The 11,006-nt window shown below is 37.4% G+C and overlaps 1 long non-coding RNA gene across 1 annotated transcript; it reads right to left on the bottom strand.

Moving 5' to 3' along the window:
- Window positions 1-2,017: 2,017 nt before the first annotated feature.
- On the bottom strand, window positions 2,018-10,201 carry LOC133902164 (uncharacterized). The gene is made up of 4 exons (XR_009906840.1): window positions 3,523-10,201; window positions 2,989-3,084; window positions 2,582-2,640; window positions 2,018-2,509 (listed from the first exon to the last, which is right to left on the bottom strand). It is a non-coding gene; the product is annotated as an uncharacterized LOC133902164 (long non-coding RNA).
- Window positions 10,202-11,006: the final 805 nt, after the last annotated feature.

The raw sequence follows: 11,006 nt of genomic DNA on the forward strand, positions 1-11,006 counted from the left end.
TTGTTCTTCCCTTTCATCAAATGTTGCTTGTGCTGCCAGCTAGAAATCATGGCTGGTCTAGTAATAGGCACACTCTTCTTATATATACCAGCTTGCTCTAGGTGTTTTGCATACAAAAAGCCTCTAACAGATTTCTAGGTTGATGACAAGTCACTTGACGCTGTATATGATTATTCCACCCCCCAACAAAACAATTCAAAAAGAATGTCTCCTAAATATATGGATGTTCTCTTTTCAAGCTAGCCACACACTCTTCGAATTTGTCTATATGTTGAGCCACTCTTCCTTCTTGTTTGAGGTTTTGAAATCTAGCTACAGATTCACGAACCCCCGTCATTGAGAATCTATCCTGCACCATTCTACTCACTTGATCCCATGTAATCAATTGCCATAGAACACTAAGACCAGTGAACTAGTTCTCTGCCTTCCTAGTGAAATGGGCGATGGCTACATTAACCCATTGTTCATATGGGGTTCCAGTGTGGTCAAAAAAATGCTCACAGTGCCTCAACCACCCAGCTAGATTTTCTCCATAAAAAAGTGAAATCTCTAGTCTAGGTCCCTTCAAAGTTTCTTCTACATAATGGTGTATTGGGTTCCCTCTATTCTCTCCCAAGATATGAACTCCCATTGGTTGTACTTGCCCTCTTGGCACTACACTGCCACAACCATTTGGAGAATTCCCTAGACCATACGGATTGCATTGAGGAAGACAAGGGTATCTTCCCTCTCCCAAAGGTCTCACAGTTGATACCAAAGATGCATTGTATATTGAAAATGAGTAGAGCATGGCATATGAGGTGGGATGACTGCAGCCTGACCAAGTCCTATTGGATATCCTAAAGATGTAAACCGAGAAGTGGGTGTAGTGGGAATGCTGTTGATCACCTGAACCATATAATCACCAGCTTGGGAATTCCTGGTATGATCTTCTGGATTTCGACCAGTTCCTGTCTCCAGATCATTTTGGCTCAGCAGCAATCTTTTGATCTCCGATAGATCAGAACTCAAAATCTTTAATTCAGTTACTTCTCGTTTCATTTCATTCATCTCGTGACACCAACTCTCATTTCCACCAGACCCACACTACTACAAAAGCTATTTTTCGAGACACCTAGGGTTCATTTTTACTGGCGGTTCATATGACAAACCGTCTAAGTAGTAGGCTAGGGGCCCGTGCGGTTTCGGGCCGTCTGTTAAAACTTGTTTCCACAGGAGGTTCCTTATGTGAACCACCTGTGAAAATAGCTCCATTATCACAGGCGGTTCACATAAGGAACCGTATGTGAAAATGAACCCACAAGCGGTTCGTTATACGAACCATCTGTGATAGTATCTCCATAAATAGTTCCTATCCGCGGGGAGCTCCATTCAGATCAAGCTCACTTTTGTTCGAACAGTAGAGCTCAAAAGGCGGCCACAAAATTTGAAAACAAAGGGGAATGTTTTGTTTTTCAATTCCTTGGAGGAGACATCTAAGGTAAGAGTATCTCATCCCTAGCTAGCATCTTTTTGAAGTCTAGATTTAGATTTAAGGGTTATTTAGGGTTCGAATAGGTTCTAGAGATGCTCGTGGTTCTAGATATTTAGATCCTCGAATTAGCTTAAATTTGTGGCAATGTTTATTCAATTGTGTAGATTCACATGATTCTAGTATTATATTTCAAAATGTAGCATCAATTTGATGTTTTTTTAGCCTCTAGGAGGTTTTATCATGAATGGAGATTTTTTTAGATCTAGATCTAGATGTAGAGGGATAGAGTAATGAAATCACATTGTTTTGAGTCATAAATTTGCGTCAATATTGATTCAATTGCGTAGACATATTATAATCATAACATGCCTAATTTTCCCTCTTTTTAAAAAACTTTTTTTAATTATGATTTTCTTATTAATTAATTAATTTATGTATCTAATTTTGTGATTGAAGTTAAAGAGAGAGCATGGATGTACGATGCACCAAGATATGGAGAAATATACATCAAAGGACTCTCTGCTTTTATTGAAGCCGTCGAGACAAACGCTTTGACTAAGAAGACAAAGGAAATATATTATCTATATTATGACTGCAAGAACCAGAAATTATAGGACTAATCAAGCATAATCAAATCACACTTGATCTTGAGAGGTTTTGTCGAGGATTACACATGTTGATCCAATCACGGTGAACAACGTGCAAGCGAACCAAACGACGACATCGTTGCTGATCAAGGGGATGGTGATGATGAGGTAGTCAAAGGCGACATTGGTGTTATGATGAATGATGATATTGATTTTGATCTGGAGGAAATGTTATGCCATGCAGAACCGCGTGTTTTAAGGGACATGAGAGATTTAGATAATTTTGAGATATTACAGGAGTCATCGAAGGATCTTTTGTATGAGGAATCGAAGGCTTGTGATAAGTAGTTTACGATGTTGTATTCGGTGCTTGAACTTCTAAGGTTGAAGGCCACCAATGGATCATCCGGCATGTACATCTCCACCAGACACTCATTTCGCAACCTCTCTACAAGAAATACTTCGGTGTCATTCTTATTCAATATATCTGTCTCAACAACACGTATGAATCCAGATATACCATTAAAGGAACTCATCACAAGTACGATTCTCTACGTACATCCAACTTCGGTCGGCCATCTGTAATTTTCAAAAGTTAACAGTTATTGAATTTTAAACTTAAGGAATTGTTTTAAGTGCAAATTTTAGAGTCAATATAATAGTCCTGAACTAGAAAAAGACAGCAGAAGCTCAAATATTTTTAAATTATGGTTCTATCAACCTATCAATTCAGAGCTAAATAAAGTAAATTTTAACCTTTACAAATTCCAACAGAGGGAGCTCGCGCAAAGGAAGCTTGCGCTTATAGTTAAATAGAATGTCAAATATTTGCGTTGTATAGTTGAATAGAATGTCAAATATTTGAACGTAATGGTTCGGTGAATCTAGCTAACAATATGGAGCTAAATTAAGAAGGTAAATACTAACCTCTAGGTATTCAAACAGAGCAAGCTCGCGTTGCAAAGAAATCGCCCCTGTAGAGAAAGCTCAACCCGTTGTCTGAAGACTCACGTGCGACTATATCTGAAAAACTCGTGCCAAAAGGCTATCTTAAGACTAATAATTGCAGGACATGGACGATTATTAGAATGATCCGTCTATATATTCACCTTCGTAAAGATGGTCTTTAAGTACATACGATTTATTATTTTCATTTGTCTGTGTCTATCAAAGAGATACATATGAATTTTAGAAGAAACCGTTTGTGACAATGTTACAGACAGGTATCATAGAGACACGGACGGATTTAAAAAAATTATTTGTGCCTTAGTAACCATATATGACTATTTTGACAATGACGGGTCATAAGAAAACATCCGTGACACTTTGCTTTTGTTGTTTATGTGACAGTATACCTTTATCCCTTTGTAAAAACAGCCCCAAAAATTTACATGACGGCTTCGACAGAAGAGCGTACAGTACAATGGAGAAGACAATCTATACATGGTAAGCAAGCAGTACCAGTGACAACATGCGGTGTGCTTCTCTGTTTTCTTGCTTCTATCAAGACACGCAAGCTTCACGCGTTCTTGGGGGTGGGGGGGGGGATGCCCCGCTTTACATCAGTTCTTCAAAGAGCAATTGCTTGGTTGGACCCAAAGCTATACAAGCACAAACTGATTCGGTTATAGGACATTACTAGGAACTTTTGCTTGACCGTTTCACTATTAGATGACACAATGAAAATTGAGTACCTGCATACTGGAATGATCTGACTTGGGAATTGTATAGTATGATGTTAGCAAGGACAAAAATTATGTCACAGGTTCTTCTGTCAATTTTGTTTAATAACAAAAGATATTTGCAACAAGCAAAAAACACAAGTGACTGTTTTCAATATGTAATTGATACATAGCTAGTTTTACTTGTATGCCATATACCTGGCAATTGTATGAGACAGAGAAACCACCTTGACTACAAGTATATTACCTGCAGAATCTGCAACAAAGATAATCAAGGTGATCACCAGTACTAGGGTTGTAAAGACAGTAACCAGAAATACCGGCAGATTTCTGGATTCAAAATTAAAACCGGTCAGTTCTAGCTAGAGTATCTGAGTGCACTATCTCAAAAGAATTTAGAGGCCAGTGCTACTATATCAAGTTGAGGACACAGCTGAACTTGTCAAAGGAAAAGAAATTGGCTTATCCACAAGAGAAACTGAAACCAATCAGTTACCAACGTCCTAGTGGGTAGCCAGAATTCCCAAAAACGGAAATGAAACTCCTGAGAACAAGATAGCGTGGATTCAAACCTAAATCATCAGTTCACGACAAGTCTCAGTATAGATTCATCACCACTTCACTGGGAACAAACCTAGCCTCGGCTCATACTTAGATCAGTGGAAAGCTTCTCTCAGATAAAATAATATAATTTTTATTTTCCTCATTTCTGTGATTAACTTTCAAAACAAAGCACACCGAGCTAGGCATGCAATAGAGAAGACGAAAATTGAGAAGCAAGGCGAGTAATAGCCTTACAGAAATGGAATAGCTCTCATATTGTATGCCAGGACAGATAACTGGGTTGCATGCACAGCTGCACTGAACTCTGCAGTAATATCTAGTTCGCTGAGGTCATACTTCATGAAATAATGCCGGAAACTTGGAAATACTGCATCCGCAACTTCAAGCAGGTGAAAGAATGCACCTGACCAATTGATATAAGATGAGAGATTGCTTATAGGGCACCTCTGATGCACTAAATGATGAATGCCTAATACTCCCTATTACCCCAAACATTTCGTAGATTTCAAGTACTACCTTAACCACAAATTCATTATGGACGCTGCTGATGGAATAACTCAAGATGCAATTAAAAAGCAACATGTTCAAGTAATCAAATGAATCACGACACAACATAATTCATTTGGCAGAACTTATCGTCCTAAAAAAGATAGAATCTATCTAAGGCTGCCAACTAGCCTGAGATAGAATTTATTAAGGCTGCCAACTAACCTGAACAGGCATCAGCATGATCAGGCCATATACGATCAAGTAACAGCAGAGAATGCGGCATAAATTGACTTCTTTAGTGTACTAGTGATTAATTGCACTAATAAGATCAAGGTTTTTTTAACAATAACAACAATAATTTAAATTTCCAATAATATTTATATGTCTAGCAGAAGGCTAATTAATAGCCATTCGCTACCGAAAGACGTTCCATCAGGTCTGCTAGTTCTAGAAAGGGACAATTGCAAAGAAACCACTACTCCTGGTGTTATTGCAAGCTTGTCACTCGAAAATTACAAAAATAGTATTAAAACTATCATTCGAGTGACATTCTTGCAAAAAATAAAAAATCAAGGAGGTATTTGCAAATGCCCCTTCTAGAAATTGGTCATGCATGTATCATATACATATAGTTTTATAGTAGCCTATCTCAAAAGAAATTATTAATTAGATATATTTTGCAAGATCATCTACCACTCACAGAATCAGTATACTGAACACAAAAATAAATGATTGAATCAGCTTGATTAAATAATCAAGGCATACTAAAAGAATTCTGAATGAGCAGAGATCAATTAATTGTCAGAGCTTCTAAGTCTGTTAGTTATCTAGAAATCGGTCAAACAGGTATCATATGCACAGAGTTCTATATTAGCCTGTCTCAAAAGATAAAATAAAAAAAATGATTGAATCAGCTTGATTGAACAATCAGTCAAACTAAACAAAATATGAACGGACAGAGATTAATAGTCAGAGCTGCTCTCTTCAGGCGCCCCGTGCATATAGGTGATAGGCATGTGAGTGGCTCATGTAAACCAAATTGGCCCGTACTCTTAGAATTAGGCTGCAATCATATGAGCTTATATAAGTTTTAATCTCTTCCACTACAATGTGCAAATACAACAACTTTAGCAGGAAAAATACGTGAGGTTTTAATCTGTGCACATTACTCTAAAACAATTTCAATTCATACAATTAACACCCCCTTCCAAAAAATAATAATAATTCAAGCCCCTCTAAGTATATGTACATGTATAACCGAACCCTTGAGGTTCTACATACTTTATTTGTGTCACCATACTATTTGATTTTGTTTAATTAGGAATTTCTATCACTGTGAAATGTAATTCAAATAAGACATACTGAGAAACTAAAACTACCTTTCATTCCAAATATGCGTCATCATGTCAAACCTATGCTCCAGAATTAAGGTAATAGTATATTAAATGACCATGTTGCCCTTCAATGCTCACCATACTTGATAAATTTGTCTCTTAAATACACTAATTGAATTGGCAACATTTATCTAGAAATGGTATAACGAGAACAAGAGAAGAAAAGGAGCCACAAACATGAAGACCTGACTTATATTTGGGGAAGAGTGATGTGGCTAAAATGATCTATCTTTGGATTTGAGGGAGTACTAAAGCTTCATAACGTGGTTTTGGGGTAAAAACACTCACATGATGTGTTATAGGTCTTAAAAAACAAAACTTCCAAAACTTCACCAGCCATTTTGGTGGGAAATTTTACTTTAAAGAATGTTAACAAGTATAGATAATAACTATTTACCTTATTTACACGACTTTCAAAATATCATTATCAAAATTCTTTCCACACTTGTACACACCCTCAAGTGACACATTAGATCATAACCCTTCAGTCACTTGATCATTGTAGCTCTCCCATCCTATTTAATACCACAGCATTGTTCTCTGATTCGATATCTCATAATTTACAGCTCATGTTTATTGCTTTCGCGAGGAATAGACAATAAATTAATATTTCATTTGCATGGCATCTTATAATTTAAATTCCTATTAATCTAATATAAATTACTAACAAAAATACTATTTTAGCATATTTGTAGCATCATTGTTGTTTGTTAAGCTAAATCTCATAGCGACATTTCAAAGTTGTTCCATTCAATAAACTATAGCCTGTAATTAATTTACTATCAAAGGCAACAGTCCATCAAAAACACTTTAAATGACCTCAAATCACCCTTGTATATCACTGCATTGTTTCGCAGATTCCCTCATGTTGTTCATCATGTCCGTTGTACATGTTATAATCTGAAAACTATTGTTCATATTGGACTCAGAATAATTTCGAGTTTGTTTCTAAATAATTTTTTAGTGTATTATATTTCATACATGATTCTCTGAGTTGGAAGGGTCTAGTTAGACCATTGTCAGTAATTAATTAAAAATCAAAAGGAAGGGCTACCCAATTAACTAAAATTGAACTCAATTGCCTTGAATGTACAAACAGATTGGTTGAGCGGCTCAAGTAAACATAATGACTCCAGTACTCCACAGACTTGTGAAATTAATTATGCAATAGCTAGCTATTTATATCAAATGAATGTTTATGGTTAAATGCATAATTTGGACAAACCAGCCAATATTTTCATCTATTGAAGTATAATAACATCCTTGCTGTTGATTTGTAGTTTCATTGCATGTATAGTTACCAAAAAGTTTAAAGGGGTACATCCACATACTCTTATGGTGATGGCGCAGCCTATATATGTTGATCATATAGTACAAATGGCGTGGTTTATTATCAAAATGTTAAAAACACAAACCTGCTAAAAGGATAGAACTACCCGGTTAGAAAATTTCACTTTCCATAGGTATGAAGAATATATCCATATTGCTAGAAACATACTAAATGAATTCAATAGAATGCTGACTTTAGACATAAACACTCAGGTAGCATTGGTGATGAAAGGTCCCATTGATGTGGCATGGTTTCAAAGAGGAGCGGAGAGAACGTAGCAAGGAGATGAGTTTGAGGTCTGGACACTTAGGGTTACCTTTATAGTTTCAGGTGCCAGCAACTAACGAAGCAACCAACTAAAAAACAATGACGATCTGCTAAACAAACTCAAACGAACTCTAAGCCTTGACTTATCTCCTTGTGTTCAAGGTGTTGCCGCCAGGTCATTTCAGCCACTTGGAGTTTTCGATGGCCTGGTTGCACCTTTCCTGCGCCGGTAAGTCCTCCCGATAAACACGTCCACAACATAACTATATTTCAATTTGTATTCGGATTTTCAAATAAAGAATGAGTAAGCAGCTAGATGATGTAGCAACTGGATTTCAACGGAGATTAAAATCTCTTTAATTGGTGTTGAGATTCTGTGAGCAGTCAATAACCTTCAGGAGCATAGGCGCCATGCACCCAGTATCTTCTTGAACCAATCCCTTTGTTGTGTCAAAGGATTAAACAATCTTTAAGTCTACTGTGGATCCAAAGCTTGAGCTAGCAAGATGAATGAATAAGAACGCTGGTTAATTTTTATCAGATAATGTAAGATAGAGCCACAGCCCCACACATTGTCATTATCAACATAATAAGTTGCTCGATATGCTGTCAAGACAATCTGCAAAACCATAAATAACAGAAAACGTAAAAATTAACAACAAATATCATATATAAGTGCCATACAAATATACATCTTGTTCACTGTCAGGTAGTATCCAAATATATATGACATGCAATTAAAATTTAAACCAAACATTGATCCATATGTGTAGTTCATAACTACAACTTAACATGATCAAGTTAAGATTCATTAAATATCTTTTGTAGCTAGCTAAAATTTCTGTAACATCCACTGAACATCAATTAAAACTCTATTTGCCATGCATGCAGCAACAGCAAGGAGGATCAGCACCGCAGTTTTCTAAACTTACAGAAAGGGAGATGTATGCAGAACTAATGGATCACGAATGATATAGCATGCAGCACCGAAACCAAAAATACAAGCTTGTAAGTTTGGTGATATTGCGCAGCTAATGTGAAATCCTAACGGTTTGCCCAATCAGTGGTTAACCAAGTTATCTATTCTGCATACAATAAAACGACCATATGTTGCACTGTGCTATTCCCAATTTCCCACATGGGAGATCATATAATGAAGGACTGAAAAAAACCAGGCCACGAGCGAGTTAGGAAGACAATTAGATGTTATCTCGTAGATTGACAACGATTCCCTCAAATTAAGAACGAGAAACATGCATGCACGGCTACCTGATGAACACCAAAGACAAACAACTGCGTGAACGAAACAGCCCCAGTTAACCACAAGACAACTCATAGCTAGCTCATATGGCTGGTACAAGTGCGATAAGATGCGAAATCCCCAATCGTCATTAGGGACGAACCATATATCCATGAGGAAACTCCAAAACAAGGCAAATAACAATATAAACACAATACCACAGGTAGGCCGAGTACGAGGAGGCATGCACGCGCTTTAGCAGATGCTAAGGACGAGGGGAAGCATCGACTCACCACAGAAGAAACATTTCCAGATCTTGAGGGCACCGCCGCCGGTAGGTGCCCCCTTTCAACTTGCAACCAAGCAGATCTGCCTCCCACCTACCTCAACACTCAGAGCACCACATAAGATGAGCAAAACAAAAGGGAAAAAGATGCAATTTTTGCTGTGAGATCTTTGCGAAAAAAAGGACAGTAGATAAGTCAGAGAGTGAGAGAGGCTAAAGGAGAGGGAGAAGGCCAGAAGGGGGTAGCAACTTGCAAGGACGACAAGTCAAACACATCTGGGAAGGCGAGCAAAGAGCGGTGTTAATCCATCACGCGTCCTCTTCCCCCAAGGCTGAAGGCCCTGCTAATAATCCATCATCGGAAGGCACAGAGATGTGGCAACGAGAAGCTCGCCGAGGAAAGAAACGTAGAGAAATTGCCCGGCGCGAGAATCCATGGCGTGCATTCGCGCAGCGGCTGCCATAAAATTTAAGAGTGCCTTATTCCGAAGAGACCTGACAGAAAGAGAAGTGAGCACGCAACAACAGCTGCGTCTAGGCATTCATCCATCCATCGTCTTGTATCTCTTCAGAATCAGCCATATTTAGATCCAGTCTGGCCGCTGCATGCTCACTCTCTTCTGTCAGCCACACCACCATCACCACCGCCACCACCAACGCCTCGTCCCGTCGCGTCGTCGACCACCACTGCAAAGTGCCAAGCAGACGCAGCAACTCAACACGAGAAGAGAGGGATAGGAACCATACCCCATTACACAAACTGTTCATCGTCGTCTTGCCCGAATTGGGGATGAAGCCGGCGGCATCCCTGTTCTTGCTCATGGTGTCGTATAGCCCAAAGGTTGCGGTCGGACTTGGAGAGATAGGACATTAGGACTCATGACTGATGAGGATGGGATTCGGTTCATTATTTTTCTCTTTCAGTCGCGGTTCTAAAAACCGATAGTAACCGCTCAAAAACCGCGATAATCGACCTTCTCGGTTTGATCTGGTTTCAGAAACAAAGCGGTAACCGAATTTAAATTAAAAAATTCGAGAAAATAAAAATAAATAAAAAAATCAAAAAAATCTTAAAAAACCTAGACACAATTCTAAGACCTTATGTGAATTGTTTTTAAAAAAAATAATGTCGTTTGAATCATATTCTATAGGGAGGAAGTTTAAAAAAATAAAAAAATTGAAACGTGCAGCTCAGTTATTAACTCATGTTAAGGAAAAGTGTAACATGTAAACACATATTTTTCTTGTATAAAACATATTTTAAGAGAATCTTTGAAATTGATTTCACTTTATTTAGAGTTTTATTAATTTCTCTATGATATTTACAAAGTTCACAAGCATAAAGTGAATATGTTAAGAAACAGTACTGTAATTAATATTTTCATGTCTACTATTATTTTTTCTACGTAAATCATAGTATAAATAAGCTAATGAAAGTGGTTTCACTAATTTTTGAGTTGTGATGGATCAGTTATGAATTAATCTAGTCGTAACACATTTACACAATCAAGCATGTTACAATAACTAATTCGTGAGTTCATGTATTTTGGAAAGACATAAGATCATGTAAGAAGACTAAAAAAATTAGTTTCATGATTTTTGGATTAGTAAAGAGTAAGCTATGCATTTAACTTGGTTTAATAAATATAATTTCTCACAGAAAATTTTGAACTTTTTTATGAGTATAAATACT

This window comes from Phragmites australis, chromosome 20 (assembly GCF_958298935.1).
Source record: "Phragmites australis chromosome 20, lpPhrAust1.1, whole genome shotgun sequence".
In the NCBI taxonomy this organism is placed as follows: Eukaryota; Viridiplantae; Streptophyta; class Magnoliopsida; order Poales; family Poaceae; genus Phragmites; species Phragmites australis.